Source organism: Hemiscyllium ocellatum, chromosome 12 (assembly GCF_020745735.1).
Source record: "Hemiscyllium ocellatum isolate sHemOce1 chromosome 12, sHemOce1.pat.X.cur, whole genome shotgun sequence".
NCBI classification, from domain to species: Eukaryota; Metazoa; Chordata; class Chondrichthyes; order Orectolobiformes; family Hemiscylliidae; genus Hemiscyllium; species Hemiscyllium ocellatum.
The window spans coordinates 30830708-30847360 of NC_083412.1; positions in this window are offsets into that span (position 1 = coordinate 30830708).

The window sequence follows — 16653 nt, forward strand, 5'->3', positions numbered from 1 at the left end:
GCCCATTGGCCCATCTGGTCCAGATCCTGTTGTAATCTGAGGTAATCCTCTTCGCTGTCCATTACACCTCCAACTTTGGTGTCATCTGGAAACTTACTAACTGTGCCTTTTTGCTTGCACCCAAATCATTTATGTAAATGACAATAAGTAGAGGACCCAGCACTGATCCTTGTGACATTCCACTGGTCGCAGGCCTCTAGTCTGAAAAACAACCCTCCACCACCACCCTCTGTCTTCTATCTTTGAGCCATTTCTGTATCCAAATGGCTAGTTCTCCCTGTATTCCATGAGATCTAACTTTGCTAATCAGTCTCCCATGAGGAACTTTGTTGAACGCCTTACCAAAGTCCATATAGATCACATCTACTGCTCTGCCCTCATCAATCTTTTTTGTTACTTCCTCAAAAACCTCAATCAAGTTTGTGAGACATGATTTCCCATGCACAAAGCCATGTTGACTATTCCAAATCAGTCCTTGCTTTTCCAAATACATGTACATCCTGTCCCTCAAGATTCCCTCCAACAACTTGCCCACCACCAAGGTCAGGCTCACTGGTCTATAGTTCCCTCTTGCTTGTCTCTACCACCCTTCTTAAACAGTGGCAGCACGTTTGCTAACCTCCAGTCTTCTGGCACCTCACCTGTGAATATTGATGATACAAATATCTCAGCAAGAGGCCCAGCAATCACTTCTCTAGCTTCCCACAGAGTTCTCAGGTACACCTGATCAGGTCCTGGGGATTTATCCACTTTTAACCATTTCAAGACATCCAGCACTTCCTCCTCTGTAACCTGGACATTTTGCAAGATGCCACCATCTATTTAACTACAGTCTATATCTTCCATAGCCTTTTCCACAGTAAATGCTGATGCAAAATATTCATTTAGTATTCCCCCATTTTCTGTGGCATCACACAAAGGCCGCCTTGCTGATCTTTGGGGGGCCCTATTCTCTCCCTAGTTACCCTTTTGTCCTTAATATATTTGTAAAAACCCTTTGGATTCTCCTTAATTCCAGAAGGTCATGGAAGCCTCTATCATCCAGGGGAGGAATCCAAAGGTGTTGGTTTGTGATGGCTCCAGGGTCATGTTTTTTCAAGACTTCTCGGTGGCAGTGGTCTGACAAAGGAAGTCCTATCATGGCATCAAGAGGAGATTGAGAGAACTTGGTATCCAGTATTCTCTAAGATATCCAGCGCTGCTTCAGATCAGTCATAATGGATCCATACATTTGTTCGATCCATCAGAGAAAGTGAAGAACTTTGTGAACACTCTGATTTAAGTCAAACAGCCGAATAGGTGTAAGGGACAGAGATTTTGGGGTTTGCTTTTCGTTAAAAAGGACTTGGTGGGGTCTCCTTTCTGGTAATAAGTTGTGTGAAATGTTATCCGCGATGAATAGAGTATTTATTTCAAATTTCTAAGTTATGTTAAGGGATGGGTGACATATTTATATTTTGTTTACTTGTCTAAAGTACTAATCTTGCTCTTTGGTGTTGGTGTATGTGGCATGACTCTAGCTGGTACAAGTTGAGAGGGCAGTTGAGATGGTTTGTACGGTTGTAGAATGTGTATGTACCTCCTTTGAATGGGAGATAAATTCCTCCAAATAGTGCCTTGGCATTTTTTTGTTTTTCTGTCTTTGCTATATATAGCTTTTATAAGTTTTGTAGATTTGTTGGATGTAGTTATTTTAGTCTGTGCAGTTTGGGTTTTGTGGATTATTTTGTATTAAAGCTCAGTGATCTGTAGCTTGGGTTCCTCCTCTCTGGAGTCTAGATGGTGCCGTGGAAGGGTATGGCTAAGGATGTGTTTGAGTGGTGCACTTGGAATATTAAGGGGAATCACTCACTTGTCAAGAGAAAGAAGGTACTTTCCAGCCTTAAAAAGGAGAGGGTGAATGTTGCCTTATTATAAGAAACACACTTGGATGATACAGAGCATTTGAAGCTGCAACAAAATGGATATGACTGGGTTTACTTTCCATATTTCAATATGGAGAGTAGAGGGGTGGCCATCTTAGTTAGAAAGTATCTCACTTTTAAGTTATTAGAGTGCATTAAAGACACTCACAGGAGATTTGTAATCCTTAAACCTTTGATACATGGCGAAGAATACGTGATTTTAAATGTTTACTGTCCCCTGGTCCATCCCCTTAAATTCTTGACAGATGCAATTTCTAAACTGGTTAACCTTGCATCTTAACATATCATCATAGGAGGGGATTTCCATTGTCGCATAGACCCTACAGTAGACAAATTGCCCAAAGGTCCACCCTTATCTTCTTTGCGATCTAAACTATTAAGGGATCTGTGAGGTGAATTGGGGTTGGTCAATGTTTGGAGGAACCTTCATCCTACTGGCAGGGGCTTCACATTTTTTTCAAGCCCACATAAATGCCATACCAGGATTGATCTTTTTCTGATCCCCGCAGCACATCTGGGCTCGTTGGCATCATGTACAATTGGCAATATCACTATTTCCGATCACGCTCCAGTGTATTTAATGGTTAAGAGGAAAGATACTGTGGTAAGCTCGAGGCACTGATGACTGGACCCTTTCATCCTTAAGGAAAGCAAGTTTATTGAAGTCTTTTCTACTGAGTTCAGGACTTTCTTAGATGTTAATTCAGGCTCGGTCAATAGCCCATCCATTTTTTGGGAAACAGCTAAAGCCTATGCTAGGGGTTTGGTTATTTCCTATTCAGCCAGTAAGAAGCGACAGATGGATGAGCAGCAACGCTTGCTTGAGATGCATCTGAAAGTAGTTGAAAAGGCATTCTTCGACAGGCCCTTGCTGGTAAAACTGCAGAAGATCAAGGTGCTCCAGTCCACGCTGAACTCCATGCTCACATGGACAGCCAAGAAGGAGCTTTCATTTGCAAGTCAAAGGCTGTTTGAGCATGCAGGTAAGCTGGAGACTGGTACCTAGTACACCTTGCTAGGAAAGGGAGTGCCCCAAAGCCATTACCTCAATCAGAGAGGAGACTGGAAATGTGACCTACGATTCTAAAAGGATTAACGCAGCATTCCTGAAATTTTACTCTGAATTATACCAACCTGAAAGCTGTGAGAGTGGGCAGGTTAGGATTGAGTCCTTTTTTAAGAATTTGATCCTTCCAGGAGTGACCCCTGAACAAGAGTCTCTCCTCATTGCTCCATTGTCAGAGCAAGATGTGCAGGAGATTGTGAGGCAGTTCCAGAATGGGAAGGTGCCAGGTCCTGACGGCTCCCCAGTGAGTTCTATAAGGAATTTGTAAGTATATTGTCAGGGCCAATGCTTGGTATGTTTAATGACTCACATAATCGGGGCCTCCTCCCACCATCTCTAAGAGAGGTGACCATCTCTCTCATTCTTAAAAAAGGGAACGCCCTGGAGGACTGTGCTTCCCATAGACCCATCTCCCTCCTCCAAAATTCTATCCAAGACTCTGGCATTAAGGCCAGAAACTGTACAGTCCTCCATCATTAAGGAGAACCAGATGGGGTTCATAAAAGGTCGCAGATCGATGGTTAATGTCAGGAGATAATATAGTCCGTGTATGTCAACAGCAATCAGTCCAGGGATTGGTGATCTTCTTCAATGCAGAAAAGGCATTTGACAGGGTCGAGTGGCCATATCATTTTCAGACCTTGAAGTGATTTTGCCTGGGAAAGACATTCATCAGGTGGGTGGAAGTTTTGTATTATGATCCACTTGCCACTGTCCTCACCGATGGCACATGGTCAAGCAATTTTAATATTATATCGACAGGGCTGCCCCTTGTCATCATTGTTTTTCACGTTGGTGATTGAACCGCTGGCAGAGGCAATATGCAGGGATCCCCATATAACTGATCCAGAAGTGGGGACAAAGTCACATAAGATTGCACTGTATGTGGATGATGTTCTTATCTTATCAAACCCAACAGTCTCAGTGCCACACCTGAGACAATGCAACAATCTATTCGGTGGCTTCTCGGGTTATAAGATCAATTTTGCAAAGTCAGAGGCCATGCTCATGGTGGTCTCCTGAGAGTGCCTGATCCTGAGGGCGGATCTCGGTCCCACTTTCGATGGTCGCAGAAGGGCTTCCTCTACTTAGGCATATTTATTACTCCATTTTTGATTGGCTATCTAAAGCCAATTTTGCCCATTTATTCGACAAAATCAATTAGGCACTTCATAGATGGGAGGCGCTGCTGATCTCTTGGTTAGGTCAGATAGCCCTCATTAAAATGAACATTCTGCCACGTCTGTTGTATCCTATCCTAGTGGGCGGCACGGTGGCACAGTGGTTAGCACTGCTGCCTCACAGCGCCTGAGACCCGGGTTCAATTCTCGACTCAGGCGACTGGCTGTGTGGAGTTTGCACGTTCTCCCCGTGTCAGCGTGGGTTTTCTCCGGGTGCTCCGGTTTCCTCCCACAGTCCAAAGATGTGCGGGTCAGGTGAATTGGCCATGTTAAATTGCCCATAGTGTTAGGTAAGGGGTAAATGTAGGGGTATGGGTGGGTTTCGCTTCGGCGGGTCGGTGTGGACTTGTTGGGCCGAAGGGCCTGTTTCCACACTGTAAATCTAATCTAATCTATGTGAATGTTTCCTCTGCTTTTTACTAAGCCAATATTTAGAAGACTGAATGGCTGGTTCAGTTCTTTTATCTGCTATCGCAAGCAGCCCCTGATTAAATTGACTAAATTGCAGTTACCTTACAGACTGGGAGGCGTGAGCCTCTCAGATATCAAAAACTTTCAGTTAAGCTCGTTGCTGTCTCACGTGAATGATTGGACCTGGGGGGGACCCTCACTCACTTTGGTTGGGCATTGAAGCATCTCAGGCAAGATGCCCTCTTATTAGCCTGCTGTTCTTAGACAAAATGAGAACAGTTGAGGAATATTGCTATCACCCAATAGTCATCAATACTGTCAAGGAGTGAAGGGCAATGCGTCAGGGTGAGGGCAATATTGCCAAAACCTCATTTTTGACACCCATAGTTAATGTGCTGGACTTTTAGCCAGGGATGATGGACTCTGGGTTGAAACTATGGGCAGCTAGGGGGGTGTCTTGCCTGGGTGATTTATTCGCAGGGGACATACTGATGTCTTTTGACCAGTTGGCTCGGAAATATGAATTGCCCAGCAGAGACCTCTTTCATTTCTTCCGCATTAGAAACTTGATACAGAAAGAGACCACACTTCTAAGTCATCCTGATATGTTCAACATGGAGAAGAGGGTGTTGAGTGCTGAGGGTATATTATCTGTTAGCAACACTTATCATCTTTTGGGAGTGGGTCCCTTGAATGAGACTGAATGGCTCTGTAAGATATGGAAGAGGGAGTTGGATGTTGAGATCTCTTCTGAAATATGGGAGGATATCTGGGAAAATGCAAGAAGCATCTCAATTTGCAACAGGACCCACACTTCACAATGGAAGATTCTCCACAGGTTCCATCTGGCCCTAGACTGCCTCACTAAATTTAAAGTGGGAATACCTCCAATTGTCCTAAATGTAAAATGAGCATGGGCACGCTTACTCATTGTCTTTGGTCCTGCTCCAGACTGGAGCGCTGTTGTCGGCAAAATAGGGAAGGCCTTGGGGACAGAGGTGGAGATGGACCCAGTATCTTTTCTTCTTGGCTTTATTAATTCTCCTTCATTAGATACACACAAAATAAGGCTTTTCAGTGTACTCACTTTTTGTGCCAGAAAGAACATCCTAATAGGGTGGGTGTCGGAAAATCCCCCCGGGGCTGGCGGGTTGGCAAGAGCTAGTTATGGAGCACATCCCTTTGGACTTTATGATGAGTATGGTGCACCATAAAACTGAGAATTTCTATAAGATATGGCAGCCTTTTTTGGACTACCTGGGTACAGATTTGTCTGCCATACTAATTAGAGCCCTTTATATAGCCATGGCAATTCTAAGTAATGGGTTTGATATCCAGAGGGGAGGAACTACAAACATATGAATATGCATAAACTTGTGCACGCGATGATCGAGGACTATTGTTTTGTTTTGCTGAGTGGCGTTACGATTGTTATCATTATTATTATTGCTAAGACTTTCCTTTTTTAGCTTAGTAATTAGTTAGTGTTTATTTGTGTGATTAGCAGTTTTGTTTTTCAATATTCGTTTGAATTGTTTGGTTTTATTGTAATATTAAAAAAATTGCTGCTTCTTTTTAATAAAAATATATTTTTTTAAAAAGCCTGTTTGACACCTTCATAACCTCTTGACCCCTCATCTGACAGCGCTGCAAATGCCTCACTAGCTCTGCCCACCAGCTTAGGCTGCATTAGTATTATCCAGAAATTCTCTGACCACTCCATCTGCCTAGCCAATTTTTCAACTGAAATTAAAAAGGCTTCAACATCTTTCTTATCAAAATGTGGCAGTGTTGTAACGTATTTGTACCTTCTGTCTTTATCTCCGTCCTGTTAATTTGACTTTCCTGACTAAGTCGCAACTTTTGAAGCTCAAATTCTCTCTTCTTTTCTCTTTCTCTCACCCTTTCTTCTCTCTGTCTTTGCTCAGCTAAGAACATTTTCTCTCTTTCTTTTTCCTCTTTTTTCTTCTCTCTCTCTTTCTCTTTCTTTATCTTCTAACTGCATTTTCCTCAATTGTAATTTAAGTTTTTCTAACTCCACTGCGCTTGTCTGTTTCTCTGACACACCTAAGTGCTTGACTAACTCCCTTACAATTTCAGCTTTCCTTTTGTCCCGGTTAGACCCAATTCTAACCTATTTGCTAATTCTAAAAGTATGTCTTCTTCTGTCTTTCTAAAGTTTCTTAGCAAATTTGAAAATAGTCTTCAAACCCCAGAACCTCTTTACCAATCTTAAGAGCCATTTTTCTCACTTGTAACCAGCCAGTAGTAAGCAAAGTTAAACAAATTGTCTCACCTACGTTTTATTTAAAGATCGAGGACACTAATCGTCAAGTGTTTAAATCTTGTACCCCAAATCTATTCAAATCTGTCCAAATCTCAGACTGGATCTGTCTAAACCTGTGCAAATCCCATACCCGAGCCCACAAACTGTTACGACACAGTGATGAACCCTTCTGCTAATTAAACCAAACAGGAAGAAAAGCTCAGAGAAAGTGAGGACTGCAGATGCTGGAGATCACAGTCAACGGTGTGGTGCTGGAAAAGCACAGCCAGTCAGGCAGCATCCAAGGAGCAGGAGAATCAACAGTTCAAGAATATGCCCTTCAGGAATGAGCTGATGAAGGGCTTATGCTTGAAATATCGTTTTTCTGATGCTGCCTGACCTGCTGTGCTTTTCTAGCATCACATTCTTAGAGACAGAAAACCGCACCTTGCCCCGTAATCTGTTAAAGTATGATTGACAGAAGGCTCCAAAATTCCACTATTTAAAGAAAAAATATCAATTTATTCTTTAACTTTAAAAATGAACATTAAACATTAACTATTTACTACTCTAGGCCTCCGTCTCTTAAATGTTTGTTATCTAAAGCCCACCCTATTACATTATACTGTTCCGATAAAACAAATCCGTATTATAATTACATCAACTTAATTTCAAAACCACACAGCATCTGTCATCATTGGTGCCTGTCTTCCTCTTCGTCGTCAGTCTTTTGCTGCAATAATGTTTCATATGAAAGTGTTTTGATTGAAAGTGTTTTGCTGACAGTTACTCTGGCAATGGCAATTAGTCTCTCTGTCTAACTGTCAAAATGCCTGTTTCTTTATACCCCCAGCATCAGATCATGTTATTGGTTCGATGTTGGCAAACAGTAATTCAAAATTGATTGGGTTTTAGTATCCTGGGGCATAATTTAAACTGATTGTTCAATTTGAATTGTTGTAAAAATAGCAACCAAAACTCCGCTATTTGTTTCACAGCCAAATTTCCATTACCCTCAGAGACTGCTAGTCAGTCACATGACAGGTGCCTATAAGCTCTCAGTGCAAAACAGCTTTCACTCTCGCTTAAAGGTACAGTATGTTCCTTCACCATTATAACAGATTGAAGGGTCTGTTTCCATGCTGTAAACTCTGTGATGCTATGATAAGGAGGAAATCATTTAGGATTGAGATGGGGAGCAATTTCTTCACTCAAAGATTTGTGGATCTTTGGAATTATTTACCCCAGAGAGTGGTGGGGTTTGTATCACTGAATTGTTGTCATAGTGACAGGTCAGAACCCCAAACTACAACAGCCATTTTTAGCCCTTAATTCCCAAATGTGTTTTTTTTAAATGTGCCATGAAAACAAAATAACTGCAGGAGTAAATTCCGTGGATGGTTGGCAAAATTTTTATGTGTGACCAATGAGGTGCAATACACAAGGACATGTGTTTACAAAGAACAGTTTCAGCTCTAATGCAGTATGCTACTTGGACTGAACTCTCTCTTCCATCTTCCAGCCTGGAACTGAACATTAGTGTGCAGCAAAGGTCATTATTGAAGAACTATCCCCTAGTCACCCTGCAATACAGGTAAAAATATCTTTCATTCTGAGTGCTAGGAGTCAGGTAGCTGAAACAGGACAACAAAAAGGACTCACTATAATCCTGAGTATGGAATTTAATCGCAGTTCAAAGAAATCAAAACCCACAGAATCAACAAAACTATGGATTGTGAAACTGATTGTTCAACCACCCTAATCAACACTATTCATAACCTTTACTGCAATTGCGACAGCAATTAATAATTCACTTTAATTTTGAATAATGTGTGTTGGATTATTAATTCTTCTACCCCACTTGATAATTAAGAAACTCAGTCTTGGTTAACTCAACAAAACCTGGTTAATTTGATTCTTTTAAAAACACAAGTTCACTTTTGTCTGGGAGACAGCTATCCAGAAGGAAAAGGATCTGTTATTAAATTAACCTTTTTTGTGACCAGCTAAGGGCGCAGGGGAATAAAGAGGAGGAACCAGTTCATCTGTCTTCACCCAGGAGCTTAAACGTTTGGGGTATCCTGCTTTGGATTGTGAGAAATTGGGAAGTTTTGCCTGGGGTCTGATGGTAACAAAACCTAAGGCTGAGATCGATAAGTTAATTGTCTTTCAAATTCAGCGATATAGGGATCAGTTCCCATTCAAACCCACTGCAATGAAAGTGAGGAAGGTGAGGAGCTGTCCTGAATCTTTTCAAAATGTGCTTTAAATCATGAATGTAAGTAGGTTTTATTTTTAAAAAAGAGTGGATTATTTGTATCCAGGGCAAAACAAAAACAGAGGTATATGGCTACTTTAAGCTGAATGCTACTTTGTAGAAAAGTGGAAGAATTAGAATACAGCTGACAGGCGTAGGACTAGGAATATTACCGACCTTGGAATTATCGCAACAAACTGCAGCTTTTGTTGATCTGTCCCCTGTGGGGAATACCAGAATGAATGGATAGAACACCTCCCATGACCCTGTTGAATAGCTGGTGACAGTATTGAATTTCATCTGCAGAAAGGGATGTTATGCATAAACATTTAAAAAAATTCCACCCCTTCCCTCCTGTCAGTCAGGTGACAGGAGGCTTTGGTGAAAAAGGAGGAAAGGTTGTCATTGCCAGAAATACAGTGGCTGCAGTGACCTATGGCCGGGAAAAGGTGATAAATACCAGTGCTGGATTGATGTTCTATTGTGTTGTAGGATATAGGTTCAGCCAGAAGGGTAGATTCCAAAGCAACAGCATGCAAACAACGCACTTGGGAATTTTTTTTAAAATTGCAGCTCTGACTTTTGATTCCTGTATGTAGGCATTCTCAAATTTTAGGGGAAGACCAACTGGGGGTCAGCAATGTGGAAGCAAAATCACAGCCAAAGACTTTATTTAAATTAAGACATAGTCATTGAAAGTAGTGGATCACGCATTCTGGGATACATGCAATGGAAGTGAAATGCTTACAGTTTACATTGTGCTTACTTATACATTTCAAAGCTGTGTCTATTGTCAATGCCATTGCTAGGTAGGGCTGTGATTATGTGTGCAAGGAATCCCAGCTTTGCAGTCAAACTCCTGAGCATTGGCTAATTAAAATTAATGGCCATTACAGTTTGGCAGAATTAACTCATTAGTGCATGGTTTGATTAAACTTGCAGCATTGTAAGTATCCCATGTCAGAGCATCCCAGAATTGAATGAGAAAACCAACGCACTTGGAAAGAACTTAAAGTGGTCAGCCATGCGGCAAGGAAAGTGGTGAGGAGGAGATATTAGCGTCCAGTAGCACAGCCTAGGGGATGTAGAAGATACAATGTCATCATCATCTGCACACACACAGGCAGTTGGTGGCCATCTTTGCCAGCCATTGTGGTATTGGCAACATGCACTCCAATATTTCAGTCAAAGAAGTGGTGCTGAAATTAGCCTGTTCAAACAGAAAGGGAGAAAAGATCCTGCATAATGTAAATGTGAGTATATTTTCCCATTGCTTGATTGAATTATTTGATGAAGAAATAAAGAAAGTTGATGAAGATGGTTTTTTTTATGTACATTCTTGGATTTAATGCATTAAATGTACCAGATGGAATTAAAAGGACAGTGATCATGTGTATATAAAATTGACAAAGATACATAAAACAGAGAGTAGGGTTGAGTGGTTACTTTTTAGACTGGACTGAAATTCACGGTGTCCCATGAGTTTATGTGAATGAGTAGGTATACAGGGCAAAGCTTCGCTATTTGTGAAAGACACAAAACTAAATAATAAACATAATGAGGGAACTCACAGACATCAGAAGAACATGAACTGAAGAAAGAGAAGTGAAGTATCAGATGTAAGATCCTTTTTGGAAGAAGTGGATTTATATAGCACCTTTCAGGATTACAGAACATTCCAAAGTACTTTAAAACCTGTGAAGTGATTTGGAAATGTAGTCACTATTGTACTATGGGAATTGGGGCAAACAAATGCATGCACAATCCACGTAGGCATTAATTGGATAAGAACCAGTAAAATGACCAAGCCCTGGGTGAGATTTCCTATATTAATTCAGGTTCCAGACCAGAATACTGCAAACAGCTAGGCTCACAGGCAAGAATGGATGAACTGGCTGCCTTTCGCTATTCATCCACCCACTTAGTTTATTGTACTAAGTTTAAATTAAAAAGGTCCTTTCCCTTGTGAATACTGTTCTCAAATGCAAAATTAACTTGTGCTTTAAAAATAATTTTTGCAGGATTTGTTGAGTTAACAAAAAAAATAAAATAGTACCCAACACACATACACACAGTTTAGAAAGAAATGTTGAGTCCCGAAAGAAAAAAATTTTTAAAAAGTACTAATCAGTGTCTGAATTAGAGTCATAGAGTCATAGAGATGTACAGCATGGAAACAGACCCTTCGGTCCAACCCGTCCATGCCGACCAGAGATCCCAACCCAATCTAGTCCCACCTGCCAGCATCCGGCCCATATCCCTCCAAACCCTTCCTATTCATATACCCATCCAAATGCCTCTTAAATGTTGCAATTGTACCAGCCTCCACCACATCCTCTGGCAGCTCATTCCATATACGCACCACTCTCTGCATGAAAAAGTTGCCCCTTAGGTCCCTTTTATATCTTTCCCCCTCACTCTAAACCTATGCCCTCTAGTTCTGGACTCCCAGACCCTAGGGAAAAGACTTTGTTTCCATGCTGTACATCTCTATGACTCTATGATGCTAAGTTATCTTAAGACCTAATGATCTATCTCTTTGATGCTACCAGTTAAAAATCACACAACATCAGGTTATAGTCCAACAGGTTTATTTGGAAGCACTAGCTTTCGGAGCGCTGCTGTTTTGTGACTATAATCTGGTGTTGTGTGATTTTTAACTTTGTACACCCCAATCCAACACCGGCATCTCCAAATCATGTTCAAACACAGCTTCTTAAAACGCTGTCAGCATTTTATGTGGAGCTGCCTGTACAACAGTGGAAGCTTTGCCATTGGTCATTACATGTTCTGCCAACTGGAGTTGGACACTAGTTGCACACTTCATAGGGTGATCTCCAAGTTATTCACAAAGCCCTGCAGCAAATTCTGCTGAAATCTTCTGTGTTTCTTTACATTGACCTCGGTCTTTCTAGCGGGCTTTTACAATGTGCCAAGAGTTTCATTGTTTTCAGCTTTCAGCCTTCTCTGTAGTCTGGCCCATTGAGGTGCTGATACAAGGTTGTGCAGGAGAACCCATACACAAGCTTTTCAAAGAAAAATAAGTTTACAGCAAAAGTATGCTGGGGAAATAAGAGGTACACGCTTATAACATGCAGCTATTAAAGCAGAATGGATTGTAGGGCATGGAGGAATGGAACGTGGAAAGAATTAGGTATAAGGATACCATTATCTTAAACAGCTTTGGCACTCAGTATTTGCTATTCTAACACTGATCAGCACCATGTCTCCCAAAGGGATGCAGTATGTCCAAAGAAGAATTCTGTTTGATTCAAAGTATCAGCTCTGTTTCTCTCTCTGTAAATGCTGCCAGAACTGCTAAGTTTCCACAGCACTTTCTGTTTTTTTATTATTGAAGACACACAAGCTAGCCTGTTTCCTTCCAATTAGCTCCTGTTTCCTTGCCTTGCACGCTAGCCTGTCCTTCAAGGCAGAGGCAAGTGCGTCAGCGAAAATAGTGCCATCTATTTGGATAATGTGTCAGTCATGGCTAAATGATTGGCAGTGCATGCAAGCTGTGAGACACGGGTATGTGGCTTTCAGCAATAGCTCAGTCTGTAAGGTTGAAGTGAAACTACAAATGTTAGGAGTCCTACTAGAGACGGTTTGCAGGTGAGTGAGAGAAGTCTAGTCATTTTTGCAGTTGCTGTTGCCTGCATGCAACCAATTTGCTAACAACATGTGAACAACAGGCGTGAATTATGATTCCCACATCTGTTTTCGAGGGTTATCAGTTTAGAATACGGAAGCAAGGGAGCACTGCTAAACATTTATAAGTCACTGATTTAAACCCCACCTGGAGTATTGTGTCATCACATCGAGATCTGTTGTTATTCCCTGTGTCAGCTGAGTTACACAGGAATCAAACTGAGAAATGAAGCAAATAATTCAAAACTCAATTAATATTGCTTTTCATGTGGAATGATGATGGCCACTGAGATGGGCCAAGCACCCTGCTTTTGGGGATAGTACCAATGAAGACAATGAATCTCGCAGTGGAGGTCAGGTACCTGAGTTCTGAGGAGCGATTAAAGAAACTGTGGGAGAGAGACTGATTGGGAAGAAGCTTTGCCACAGTTGTCCTTGGGATGACAATAGATTAAATCTCAGTAAATCATTTAACATCACTGATTTGTAACCGAGGGGCATGCTCTCAACCTCGAAAGATTAGCTTAGATTGAACTGCACCGCACAGAAAGGATGTATGGATCAGATTGCAATTATCAGGTAGCGTTTTGTTTTGGTGAAAGAAAGGATTGAGAGGTGTGAGAAATGGAATATTGAGTTACAATAATTTGAACTGTGACACTGGGAACATAAAACACAGACATACATAGAACTGCAGTTATTGCTGAATTAGGCAAAGGTATCATCTCGTGAACAGCAGCTCAGAGCTGACTTTAAAGACAACAGCCGCAAGAACCCCTTGAGGATGCAGAAACTGCAACGTGGCCTTTCTCATTAGATCATCCCCCAAGTGCCTTTGTTGGTGTTTTTCAATTGTTGGAATCAGGTGTTGGAAACTCTCTGTCCAGTTGATATATACGTTGACCCAATGCATGGCGGCAGGTTCCTCCCGTGTGTTTTTATGCGCTAGGAAAATTTCCCATGTGTGGAATTGCAATCCACCCAGTTGCCGTGCCAATGCTCATTCTAATTACTGTCTCATGTTTTTCTTCAAAAAGCAAGTTACAGGATATTGGTGGCAGCAGTGCATCGGTCAAGCTAGAAACTGGATGCAAATCAGAAATGGAACTTAGGGCAGAGTTTTCCCAGCCCCAAGATGGAGGGAATGGAGTTGGGTTGGGTGGTTGGGAAAATAGTAATATTGTAAAGAGTCCCGAATGCATTCTTGCTGCTGGGGATGTTCATTAACACCAGACAAAAGGCTCTGAGTGAGGGTGGAGAGTCAATTGTCACAGTAAAAAAACTCCAATTAGAAATGGTATAGTTGGCCTGCCATACAGAAATGCTACCAGTCTCATGGATGTTGCCTCCTTGCCGCAGTGTGTAGATGAGGTAATTGGAGTTGGAGGCTCATGATCCAAAGAGGGGCCTGAGAGCACACAAAGCAGACCCTGTAACCCAGTGAACCATCCTGACAGGGCAGTCTCTAATCTGTGGGTCCTGTCTGCTTTACCTTCTCTGAGGTGCTATTTTGCACACATATAGTGTCTCAATTTTGAAGTGTTCTCACGGTTTCCGACCTGCCTCAAAAGTGACCGTCTGAGGCTGCCCAAGACTGCACATTTGGCAGCGCTCTGATTCAAGCAGCGGCTTCAGGAGTGGTTGTGCCTTGCTGTTTTCTGACGAATTCAGAGTGGTCAATTAGGAGGCCACCTTTAAAAACATCCCTGAGCCAGTCAGCCTGGGAAGAATTGATTGGGCCTGAGAATGAGATCCCAGATCACTGGGGAAATTCAGGCCATGATCTCTGATATCCATTTGACATTTTGTAGAATGATTAATAACCCTTCAGAACTTAACAGCAATGGGAAAAAGCTTTATTTCCTTTATTGCCATGAGATTTGAATCAGAGAAAAAGCCAGAGTGCATTAACTAATTTTGTGACATATTTTGGGGAACTTTAAATTTAATTCAGGAAATTTTATGTGGCTTGCTGAGAGTTAAGATAGATGGTCTATTTTGTTAATGAGATGTGTGCTTCATCATGCAAAACAGAAGACATTATTATGGTCCATATTATGTCTCTTGAAGTTTAGAGTTTAATTGCCATTTAATCAAACAGATTAAAATCAGTCAAAATGCATTAAATCTTGTACACTAGGAAGCACATAACTTCAGTTCTACTGAACTCATGGAAAATAATAATTCTAACAGTGGCTCAGTGGTTAGCACTGCTGCCTCACAGCACCAGGGTCCCAGGTTCAATTCCAGCTTTGGGCGACTGTCTGTGTGGAGCTTGCACGTTCTCCCCGTGTCTGTGTGGGTTTTCTCATGGGGCTCAGGTTTCCTCCCAAACTCCAAAGATGTGTAGGTTAGGTGAATGGCCATGCTAAGTTGCCCATAGTCTTAGGTGCATTAGTCAGAGGGAAATGGGTCTGGGTGGGTTACTCTTCTGAGGGTTGGTGTGGACTTGTTGGGCCTTAGGGTCTGTTTCCACACTGTAGGGAATCTAATCTAACTTAGCCTATTATACATATGACCTCTGGTCTTCCCAATATATGTGGTGAAAGTCCTTAAACAATCTCTTTAACAAAATTCCACTTCTTTATGAAGTAACAATGAAGTCTCTGAATTTCTCACTGATAGGGACAGCTGATTTGAATAGATAGTAACCAGAACAGTAATAGCCTTTAAAGGATTCTGAATAACTAAGGTATTTTAAATGGGCATGAACCTTGAACCCTTCTTTGATATTTACTCAAGCCTTCTTTCTCACCCACCCTGTGAGGGGAAGAAGTCTGAATGCAGTTTTTCAATTGCAGTCTAAATGGGATTCTGTACAACACCAAGAGTGTGCGGTTTGTTGCAAGTTGAAACTTTTTATTGAAGCAAATTAATACCTTGTTTTCTTTGGCTGTGGTTTCTCAGCACTAATGATACACCTTTAGAGATTTACAGCAACTGCAAGAGTTTATAATGGATTTGAAGTCAATAGTACATTGTGTGATAATACACTTGGTATTGTTCCTGGCCAATACATTGCATACTCTACTTCCATTAGATAAAGGGCATCTGTCAGAGTTTGCAGAAATTACATGCCATCCTTTCAAGTGTTCAATAGAAATAATCCAGTTTGTTCCTTTATAATCATGTCTCATCTACTCTGTCCATCTTGTAATTCACTAAAGAGAAGGAAGTGCATGTGGAGACAAGGGTTTAACCACCATTTCCAGTGCATGCAATTAGAGGCCACTGTCCTAGTCCCTAGATCACAACATTGTTTACATATTGTAGTAGTAATGGGGCACTCCCATCTATAAACAATATAAGGCCTCCCTCAGCCATGGAAACGATTGGTAAGATAAACCCAAAATGTTAACTTGTGATATTTCTAACATTGAGGTCCCTTTAATTCTAGTTGACATAAAGGTCAGATTGGTTTGCCCTAAGCTTGGTTGTTATTCTGATCAGCAATTGGAAAGCTGGCTATATGCATATGAAGGCCAATTGGAAGCTAATAGTTCACATATTTTCTCATCTCAGAGAACTATCCATTGAAAGTGACCGGCCTTTGAAGATTTTTTTTCAGAATAGTGCCCAAATTAGCATTAAACAATAATTATGTGTGACATTTCTGTAGCGTGAAAACAAACTGTACCATTCCAGGAAAAATGGCTCTGAATCTCCAAGGACTTTGCTACTGCCTGGTCCCTGGAGATTGTGATCTTTGTATTAGTGTGTGCTGTTGATGGCAGCAGAGCCAAGCATCTGCTGTTGACAACTTTTGCATCATTCAGGGGTGCCTCAGGAAGAATGTGACAATGCAGTGAGCGAAAGGTGCAGCTTGACCAAATCCATATACCAAATAAGATAGATGACTGTAAAATGTATGACTATTTACCATAATCAAAAAGTAAATA